We start from the raw sequence: 11215 nt of genomic DNA, 5'->3' as shown, positions 1-11215 counted from the left end.
GAATAATCCTTCGTCTTTTGCTCTTCCTGAGGTTTCTTCCATTTTTTATTCATGAGGCTTTTCTTATGGAGTTTTCCTCATCGGAGTCGAGGGTCTTATGATCGGGGCTTTTGTTCACTGCAGTGTTTACAAAGCCTGTTGGGACTACTTTGTGATTTTTAGACTACACAAAAACGTTTGACTTGACTTGACTTGACAATATGGCTGCAAGCAGAGCAAGTCCATCCATCCATCCATTATCCAAACCGCTTATCCCGCTCTCAGGGTCGCGGGATGCTGGAGCCTATCCCAGCAGTCATTGGGCAGCAGGCGGGGAGACACCCTGAACAGGCCCTCAGGCCAACACAGGGCCACACTGTGTGTGTGTATATATATATATATTACAAAATTATATACCACGACATGTGAAACAGAAGTGGGTATATAATGGCAGTATAGGATAAGCTTTATGAACATTATCAATGATGAAAGGCACTGTGATAATATAATATAACTGTGGTCATTTTCATGTCAAAGCTAGTATAAACAGCAGGTTATAATTATTTAATTTCAAGACATTACAAGATGTAACGACACTCCCATTATCTTAAATTGCTGTTTTGTTTTTGTTGTGTTTTTTTTTTCTTTTCTTGACGAACAGAACGCTGGGACACTCCCACCACCTGTTCTACCAGCTAGAGTCTATGACACCTCTTCATATCACTGACTAGAGAAACAGTGTATGACTCTATAATAAGCCTGCTGGTCTCTGTCTTCCAGCACATGGACATTATCATCATCCAACATGGCCTCCTCAGCTTGTCAGTATTACTGCTCTGGAGTACAGGTAATGTACAGTATCATCACCTCTCTGTAGCAGAGATGGACACATCATCTAAAGAATAAGTCTTACTTTTAAAAAAGGGTGATTTCATTGTTAATCTTATTTGCTTGTTCCTATTCTTTTTCATTTAAACCTTCTATTGTTTGCTGTTGTGTTACGTTCATTGTCACACATGTGAAGAACCCACAGAGTCAAAGTTGTATGTGCAAATGTGTTTTGTCAATAAATCTGATTTTATCTCACTGAAAAAAAGTTATGTAATGATTTCAAACCACAATTGTAACTTGAAACAATTTTTTTCATGTGTAACATTTTCAATACAGGTTTTACTGATGGAGGAATTAGAACACTAAAAGTCAATGGTGGAAATGGTTTTAAGCAAATGTCTTTGTGAATTGGAATAACTGTCTTGACTAACCTTTGCTGCACATATAAACAGGTTTTATGGATGGGAGTGATGTCATCCAGACCCCTGTACTGTGGAGAAACAAGGGTGAATCTGCCACAATGAACTGCAGTCATACCAAGGGTGTTGCCTACAGCGAAATGTACTGGTACAGACAGCTTCCAGGGGAAGGAATGAAACAAATAGTCCTTACAACTCCAAGCAGTAAACCTGCGTATGAAAATGACTTCAGTCAGGAGAAATTCCCCACCACCAAGCCAGACGCTCACAGTGGAAGTGTGACGGTGAAGGAGTTGGAACCAGAGGATAAAGGCTTGTATTTCTGTGCTGTCAGCCAACACAGTGATGCAGACATCCTCCATAGCTGAACAAAAACCCTCATATACTGTAGCATCTAACTGCTGCCAACTGCATGGCTGTATTCTCTCATCCACTGTAGGGGGCGTCTTCCTCTAATTCTCCCATCTACAGTTTGATTCACTCTGTGGACTCTGATCCATGTGCGTACAGGATCACACCACATCACAGACCTGTGGGACCCTCCCTCCACCTGTTGTACCAAATATAAAGCCACTGTGATAACTCCTCACATCACTGTGACCAACCTAACAGTCACATATGAGGCTCTGGTTTCCTTTGTGTTGTGGTGTTTACTTCTAAAGAACTAGCACACACAGCTGCTGAGACGAAGAATGAAGGAAATGCAACACACATTTCACCACCTAAAAGACTTTACTTTTACTATTTCACATCCCTACCAACATAACTGTCTAGACATTTTTTTAGGATTTTGGTTTTTCAATATTATCTGTGATCATCATAGCTGGACAATATGGCTGCCAACTACGTCAGATCACATGTCACATGTTACTCTACAGGTAACTATTTCTGAGAACATTAAATATCATTATTACATGGCTTTGATGAATACTGGATTCTGATTGGTCAGTTACGGCATTCTGCGATGTTATTTCACAGACCGTTGCTATGGAGACAGTTCTAACAGACTAACGGAGTATTTTTAGCAGAAGCAATAAAATATTTTTAAATCAAATTACAGGATAAATTAATATTGTGCTGCCATTCATGTATTATTTTAATCCACATATACGTGTCTGTTGGTCACCAGCCAGGTTATGTGGATACCAGACAAATTAAACATTATATGTAACACAAGAAAGACTTTAAATACTGTCTACCATTACCACCAGTAGCTTTATAAGACCATGTCACATTCAGAAAACACAGGACTCTTCATTACAGTCCACTTGACAATACTCTACGAGAGCTATGACAAGTTTTCAGCAAATGTACCGTTTGTTGTTTAAGTGAGGGGACTTTTGGTTGTCTTACAAAATGAAACGTGGACCTCAAATCTTTGTTGTTGTGTAATCCTCCATTAAATTCTATCACGATGATGCTGTTCCATGGCGTAGCCTAAGCCTAACGACAATAACATCCATTCCTGTACTGTATATGTCAACTCAGCAGCCCGAGTTGGAGGGGTAGCTGAGGTGTATATGGGGGGTAGGAAGGTGGTTTGATGACGTCACTCTCTAAGATAGTCACGTGTTCAACATTCACATAAATGTGTTGGAGAGAAAAAAGGGTTTGGTAAAATGATGCGTAGCCTCACCAGAGCAAAGCTGCACAAGTCTAAAGACCATGTACTGTGTGTTGCGGAGTAATAATAATAATAATATGAACTTGGATTATGCCTCGTAGTCAACCACTTAGAACAAACAGCATGATCATCGTTTTTCTCAGCATCACGGCATATGCTTTGGTGTCAGGTAACATCTGCTCATTTATTTAGGTTTTCAAGCCGTTTCATCACCACTTAAACTTCACTTCTTCAGATTAATAGGTATCAACCACCTTTAGAGATACTTACAGTCAGGCTGATAAAGTTTTCCTGACATTCACGTAAAATGTGTTGTTTTACAATTAAAAGAGCCAAGATGGCTTGTAATGCCATGTAAACGTTATGCTGTGAAATGTCTCTTCAGTGCCACTATATTCTTCTATTAGGAGAGCTGCGAGGGTAAAGCATGTGACCGTAACGTGCTGAACATGGATCACATACACAACCTGTTGATTTCTGCTCCACAGGTTCCTCTCTGAGGGACCAAGTTCACCAGACTCCAGCTGTCATGGTCCTGGACAACAACACAGCACAAACACCCACCATCACCTGCCGACACACTATTGAGAGCTACAATCTAATTCTTTGGTACAAACAACTGAAGAATGGAACGATGCAATTCCTGGGATACATGAATGTGAACACCGAAAGGGCCGAACCTGGACTCTCTGTTCAACTGGAAGGGAGTGCAAATAAAGACCAAAACTGTTCACTAATAATTGAAGACATCAGGCTGGACAGCAGTGGGGTTTATTTCTGTGCTGCTAGTCTACACAGTGCTCTGCAACACTGTTCTGCAATACAAAAACCTGCTCCGTACATTCTCACATCTCTGGATTGTAGCAAACGACCCCTCACACCTGCATTAAGATGTTATCACCAATAATCCTCTTCCTTCTCATTCGCTGCCAACACACAACTGGTAACGTCTTTCACAGACAGGTGAAGTTTATGGTTCATGGGTTCTTCGGGGCATTCCCATTTCTAACTTACATAAATAAAACAATATCACTACTTGCATTTAGTCATGTATTTTCTCAAAAAAATCTGACACAATCATGTGTGTAAATTAAATAACTTAAGCAGTTTGAGTGGCTGTTGCAGCTTGAAAAGTGCTATATACAATGGAACTTATGTGATTGATTAAGATGGCAGGTTCCCTTTCTGCATCACAGCAACACTTCCTGTTTATAGTCACCAACCACAACATCATTATATCGCTTATAGGACCACATTAGTCTTCATCACTGTTGTTTGAGAGGTAAACCATTCTCATATCTGAATACAAAAACAAGCTGTCATTCACCCAGTTCTGCTGGTACTTCTGTCTTATAGCAACAACACATTTCATGCCAAAGTGCAACACATAGAAACATGAAAAGTTGAGAAAAATAACAAGGACTCCAGCACAACATGTTTGCATGCAGCTCCTCATCATCACTTTTCTTTGGGAAGTTATTGGACATTTGTCAACCGTTGCTTGTTTGCACCAATGCATCTAGATTCAGAATCCACATACAGGATTCTTAATGGTGGTCTGGTTAACAACACTTCTATGGCATGACAAGAGCAGGGAAAAGCTTTCAGCATGTTTCTGGTTTGGTTTTATAAGAGTCCTACAATTTTGTTTTGGTTTTTTCATCATCATCATCAGGTCGAGTATCCTCGGATGGCTCTGACCCTCTCACGCCACCCGTCTCTATCCTGCAGAGCAGCTGGAAGATCCTCAGATGGATGGTTTTATAAGAGTCCTACTGTTTTGTTTTGTTTTCTTTTTGGTTGTCTAAAATGATTTGCTCATCTGAAGGCTCTTTGTTGTGTAGTCTAATTCTTCATGAAGTGTTATCACGATGATGTTGTTACATGGAAAAGCCTATGCTTAATGACAATGAAATCCCATCCGTTTATCTGTACTAACTAGTCGGATGTGTAGCTGAGGAGAAAATGGGCTTTAGGTGAGATGACGGTGATATGACGTCACTCTGTAAGATAGCCAGGTGTTCAAAATGCTGATAAACAGGATAGAGATTAAATGAGTTTACTAAAATATTCTGCATACACCGGATTAAACCACGGCTCGACTTTCACAATGTTTCCATAGAAATGATGAGAGTGTGAACTTGGACCACTCAGAACAAACACCATGATCATGGTTTTATTCAGCTTGACTGCCTTTGCTTTGGTTCCAGGTACCGGTGTAATATAATTTACATTTTCAAGCCAGTTTCTAATTAACTGCACTGAACATTTCTACATTCATATTAACTACAACCTTTAATATTCCAGCCAGGCCCCAGATTTCCTTGGACATGCAATTAAAAATACATGAATAATTTGACATTCAAAGAAAACCAGAATATTTTTTAATGTCATTCTCTATCTAGCTGCAAGAAATCTTATAAGGTTCTCAGTGACTCAGTGTTTGACTTTGTGGAAATCAGAAGAACCAGAGGGCGGCCGAGGATAAAAACCCTCTGACAGTTGCAGCCTACTGCGGATGTGGAGTCATCTAGTTTGGTTAACATGTTTAGTAAGGAAGTTTCTCATAGTATAGACTGACAGCTTGGTGTATAACATGGAGGCCGTCTCCCTACCCTGCTGTATTGCTCCCAAGCTCTCCTCTCCTAAATATGTGAAGCACAATAATCACAATGAAGTTAATGAGACATGTAAGAGTGAGGAGTATTTACTTATTGGGGGAGATTTTAACTGTACTGAGGACAGCATGTTAGACAGGACCAGCCTCAAGCTGCCTCTCCCAGTCATCTGGTTCATCTTATTGAGGCTCCTGAATTGTGTGATGGATGGAGAGGTTTTCATAACAAACAGAGACAATACACCGGGACACATGTTAAGCATAACTTGATATCTAGGGCCAGGCTTGATCGTTTTCATTGTTTTAAACATCAGTTTAATGTATTCAAAAGTTGTGTTATCAGCCCTGCTGGTTTTTCTGATCCCTCACTAGTAATGGTTTCTGTCTTTATAAAATGTGTAAAACCCAATAGTGTTTATTGGCATTTTAGCACGGCCCTACTTGAGGATAAAAACTTCCAAGGACGAGTTTGTTTGTTTTTGGACAAAACCAGCAAGGTAAAAAATCTGATTTTGTGTCTGTGCAACAGTGGTGGGATATTGGAAAAGTCCAAATAACACAACTGTGTCAACACTACACTCTGTATGTCACACAAACCTTAATGAGTTCAGTGATTACTCTAGAGTCTGAAGTAGAGGACCTCCAAGACTTAGCTGAGGCCACAGGAGACCAGCACCATACTGAGGCACTCGCAGTGAAAGGGTCTCGTTTAAACACCCTGCTGGGTGTTTCAGCTCAGGGGGCTTTGGTCAGGTCCCGCTTTCCCATGTAGCCCAGATGGATGACCCATCACACTTTTTCTTTGGCCTGGAGCGTAAGAATGGACAGAAGAGGTTCACTCACAGATTAAACAGACAGAAAGCGGGAATCCTGGGGTGGGTTTTGATACAAAATGAAATGCATTAATTCAGTGTAGCCTAGCAATCCAAATGCATTCATGTACATATTCCTTGATCAATCTATGAAATTAAAAGTTGTGTGTAAACTGCGTGGTAGAAAGAAATGTCATGTCCTTTCAAACTCAATGAAATTGTTAATGTTACTTTGATCGCTCGTCACCATTTTGTTGGAGGCTTTCGGCAACCCCCATAATATTCCTTCCTCTGCACAGGTGCAGGGATAGCAGCTATGGGATTCGGATAATCAGGTGTAGGCTGTCCATTCACAAAATGCTAAAATATAGTAAAATTTGATAGTTAAGAGCGTGCATACCTTCGCAACCAATGTTACCAGCTAGTTTCTTTTATGTGCTAAATTTGCTATGATACTTCCCCTTTCTTTGAACTAGCTAGCTAGCAGCGCTATCGGCGTCTGTATAAGAGACTAGGGTTGTCAGATGTAATGTTAGCTGGCCACTTCTCTACATTTGAAAAGATGTTGCTGATTGAGATGATGGAAGAGTTTGGGGCACTGAGATGATAACATAACTCATAACATACAAAGTTAGGTATAAGGTTTGGTGGAACCGGACTAAAATGTAATGAGCATTGTTAGTACTAGATAGCTAACCTAGCTAGCAAGGCTAGCTAACGTTAGCAAGCTTACCTTGGAGAGAACAAATGTGTTTTTGTTTATTCTCGATGGATTCAGCTGTGAGTGAGGTCGTCCACACTGTTTGATCCACATTGGACATTTTTCCTCTTGTGTTTTAGGCTTAGGAAAAGCCCAAAATACGACCCCACCCTCCAAACTTTTAGGATATCTGCTGTCTGATTTGCAGGTACCGTAAGCACATCGCTTCGGCATTTCCTCGATAGCTTGCCAGGCCTCCCCTGCTTAGTAACGATTACTAACGTAGCATTGGACAGTGGCTGTTCTAGGGCGGGGCTTAGCGAAGGGTCAATTGGCCAGCTACAAACTGGGGAGAAAAAGGGGGAAAAGTGGAAGGGACAAAAAAGAAAGAAAAAACAATTACAATTCCTACAAAAAGAAAAAAACTGGGCATGCAAAAACAACAATTCTCTTCCAGTAACTCCAGAGCAATATGGAAAAAAACTTAAGGAAATGACAGATTATAAAAAAAGCCCCTGCTCCCCTCCAGTTAATGACCATAACATCCTAAATAAATTAAATCAAATACGTTTTATGCAAGGTTTGAAAAACCTATTCCACCAGCCATCCCCCCTACTCCTACTTCAATGTCAACCTTCTGCATCCAGGAGGATGAGGTGACAGCAACATTCAAAAAGCTGAACATTAGGAAAGCAGCAGGGCCAGATGGCATCAGTGCTGCTTTGTTGAGCCACTGTGCAGCACAATTGGCCGCAATATTTTCCACCATATTTAACACCTCTCTAAGTCAATGTACAGTCCCACAGTGCTTCAAACTCTCTACCGTCATTCCTGTGCCAAAGTCCTCCAAGATCACCTGCCTCAATGACTTCAGACCGGTTGCCCTAACATCTGTGCCCATGGAAGCATTTGAGCGCATCATTTTGTCACACTTGAAATCTTGCACCTCCCCAGTGATGGACCCATATCAATTCACCTATCAAGCCAACCGGTCTGTCGAGGATGCAGTTAGCATAGCCCTGCACCATGCCCTGCAACACCTGGAATCACCAAACACCTACGCACGCATCCTGTTCATAGACTTTAGTTCTGCCTTCAACTCCACCAACCCACTCAAACTCTTTACATACTCTTGGATATGAACATCGACCCCACCATATGCCACTGGATTCGGAGCTTCCTGTGGAACAGGCCACAGAGGGTGAAGGTTAATAACCTAACATGACACCCTCTTACCCTCAGTACAGGTGCTCCTCAGGGCTCGGTTCTCTCCCCCTGGCTCTGCTCACTTTACACCACCCACCTCACATCCACGGATAGCGCTGTGAAAATAATAAAATACACAGACAACAGAACCATTGTAGGCCTCATCTCCATTTATCAAAGACTATGCTAAAGGCGTGTAAAAAAGTCTCCAACATGAAGGAGCTTCAGAATGATGTTATAAAAGAATGTGGGTGTATTTTTAAAGATTTTTCCTCAAACAAAGCTTAAGTAAAAATTACACACCTTTTTCATGGAATTGCAGAAAGTCAAACTGTCCCTCAACCTCCTCCAACTTCACGTACTTCTGCTGTTGGCTGTTCTTCACCTGGACCAGCATTTTTACTGGGACGTGCAAGAAAGAAAGGGGGAAAAATAGAAAATTTAAAAAAATAAAAAGTGGACAACTACAGACACGTGTAACGCGTGTGCGTGATGGCACACAGTAGTTGCGGTCACGTTGACTTTGAACCGCCATGAAAGAAACACACAGCGCGACCCTTCAGCTCCAGCAAAACCAAGATTTCTACAGTAAAAACACAGCTTTGCTTTTCCACAGCCATGAGCTTGACGGCAACTGTTGTTCCATCGTCACTGAAGAAGCTGGAGACGGTTTTACTAGCTAATGGCTAGCTAGTGTAAATGGTTATTTTCTTGCCCGGTGCGGGATTCGACGCGAGGTGTACTGCATCACAAGGCGACGTCACTAACCGCTCGGCTAAAGGGTCAGACCCGTTAGCTAGGGGCTAACGTGTCTTATTAGTAGTTTACATTAGCTAGCTAGCTAGCTAGCTGACGTTTGCTAGCCTTGAAGATACGGCTGCATGGAGATAATGTGTGTATAGCTAGACTAGAGTCGACTACTCTGAATAAATGTTAGCTGGCTAGTTTTCTCAAATGTATCGAACCGCTTTGTTTTATTTAAGGTGTTTGTGAATTAATGTGAAAACGTTCCCCATTTACCTTGGAGCGAATCGAAAACGAGCACCCAAGCTGCGACAGCAGCAAGCGACGACTGCTGAGCGAGGGAGCGAAAGTGAGACAGACTGGAGCAGGGGGAGGAGGAACGATCCTGTTTAATACGAAATTTTCTTATCATTACGGGTTCATGTCTTGATTGGCTCGTCTAAAATTATGATCAGTTTAATAATTAAAAAAAATGTAGCCGGTTATTTCCCTGCCCGGTGCGGGATTCGTTATGAAGTGTACTGCACGACAGGGCCACATCACTAATCGCTCGGCTAAAGGACCACACCTGTTAGCTCGGGACTAACGTGTCTTATTAGTAGTTTACATATATTTCAAAGGCAGCTCTTTTGCGTATTTTAGATGATCAACTCGTAGTCGCGAGGCGGAGCGGCTACGCAGAATGCGTTGAGGTTGGCAGGTCTGCGATATGTTGGGCAAAGGAAATTTACAACATCTCAGGAAGGAGACACCGCCCTCTTGCGGCTATGAATTGAAACTACAGCCGTAAAAAACTTGCCATTTGTATTCCACTTTTCCCCCAAGACAGAATCCCCTGATAAATTGATTGGTAATGATTTTATTGTAAGAAACTGTCTTGGGATTCTGAATCAGATCAGAAGTGTTAACAAACTGCCTAATGTCTCAATATACACCCCTATATGTAATAACCATTCCTTTTTGCCATCACAGACGGATGGGGCGTTTGCTTTCTGGAGGGACAGGGGTATTGCGACCCTTGCAGATTTACATATAGATAAAAAGTTTGCAACATTTAATCAGTTGAAAACAAAATTTAACATCCCTAACACCCACTTCTTTCATTATCTCCAAATTAGGCATTATGTCAAAGACAAAATTCCAAATTTTAGAAAACAGGCCAGAGAGTTGCCCATTCTCTGACCTCCTGCAGCTTCCTCCGGACTCCAAACACCTGATATCTCACTTTGTGTGTCTGTTTACCACCTCTGTATCTACTAACCATCAATGCGTATTCTCTCCATCTGTATGATGGAGAGAGTACGCTTCCATACGTCTAAAGCACCCAATAGATTCCTGAGCATATGGGGTTCATTCATTGACGTTCTTAAAGAAAGATAATTGTTAATTAACAGTCTGTAGTGATGCAACCCGGTACTCTTTACATTTTATCTGCACTCTTGTAATACATGTGTAATTTCTTTAAAACTGCTGTGAGCCAAATTATATTACATACCATAGGCGTTTCTAGCCCATTTTTGGGGGTGCTGCAGCACCCCTAAATTGAACCCCAGCACCCCTAAAATTGAAGATATTTTTTATTTTTTCCTGTATGTCCATGATTAATAAGCTGAAGAAATGTCAAAACCATATCCAGTATATGGTTTAAACGTAATATTTTAACAACAAAAAATACAGCACCCCCCCATACTTCGAAAATGGTTTGATCCACCCCCCCCAAATTGATCTTGCCTGGCCGGCCAGCACTCTGGGTGCTCAGCACCCCTAAAGCTCTGATCCTAGAATCGCCCCCGTTACATACCTATATATGTCTGGCAGCTTTTTTTCTCCCTTTTCTTTTTGTTGCTTTTGTAAACTACAAATAAGACACGTTAGCCCCTAGCTAACGAGCCGACCCTTTAGCCGAGCGATTAGTGACGTCGCCTTGTGGCGCAGTACACCTCGTATCGAATCCCGCACCGGTCAAGAAAATAACCGGTTCCTCTTTTATGTTATTTTTTTGTTTTGTTTTATCGTGTGTGTGTCTTGAATATAAAACCGAAAAAAAATATATATATAAAGAAAACACAGTACTCTTCATTACAGTCCACTTGACAATACTCTACGAGAGCTACGGCAAGTTTTCAGCAAATGTACCGTTTGTTGTTTAAGTGAGGGGACTTTTGGTTGTCTTACAAAATGAAACGTGGACCTCAAATCTTTGTTGTTGTGTAATCCTCCATTAAATTCTATCACTATGATGCTGTTCCATGGCGTAGCCTAAGCCTAACCACAATAACATCC

The sequence above is a fragment of the Lampris incognitus genome, chromosome 16 (genome assembly GCF_029633865.1).
Source record: "Lampris incognitus isolate fLamInc1 chromosome 16, fLamInc1.hap2, whole genome shotgun sequence".
Lineage (NCBI taxonomy): Eukaryota > Metazoa > Chordata > Actinopteri > Lampriformes > Lampridae > Lampris > Lampris incognitus.
The sequence above is the reverse complement of the archived record's forward strand: the minus strand, read 5'-3'. Positions refer to the sequence as shown.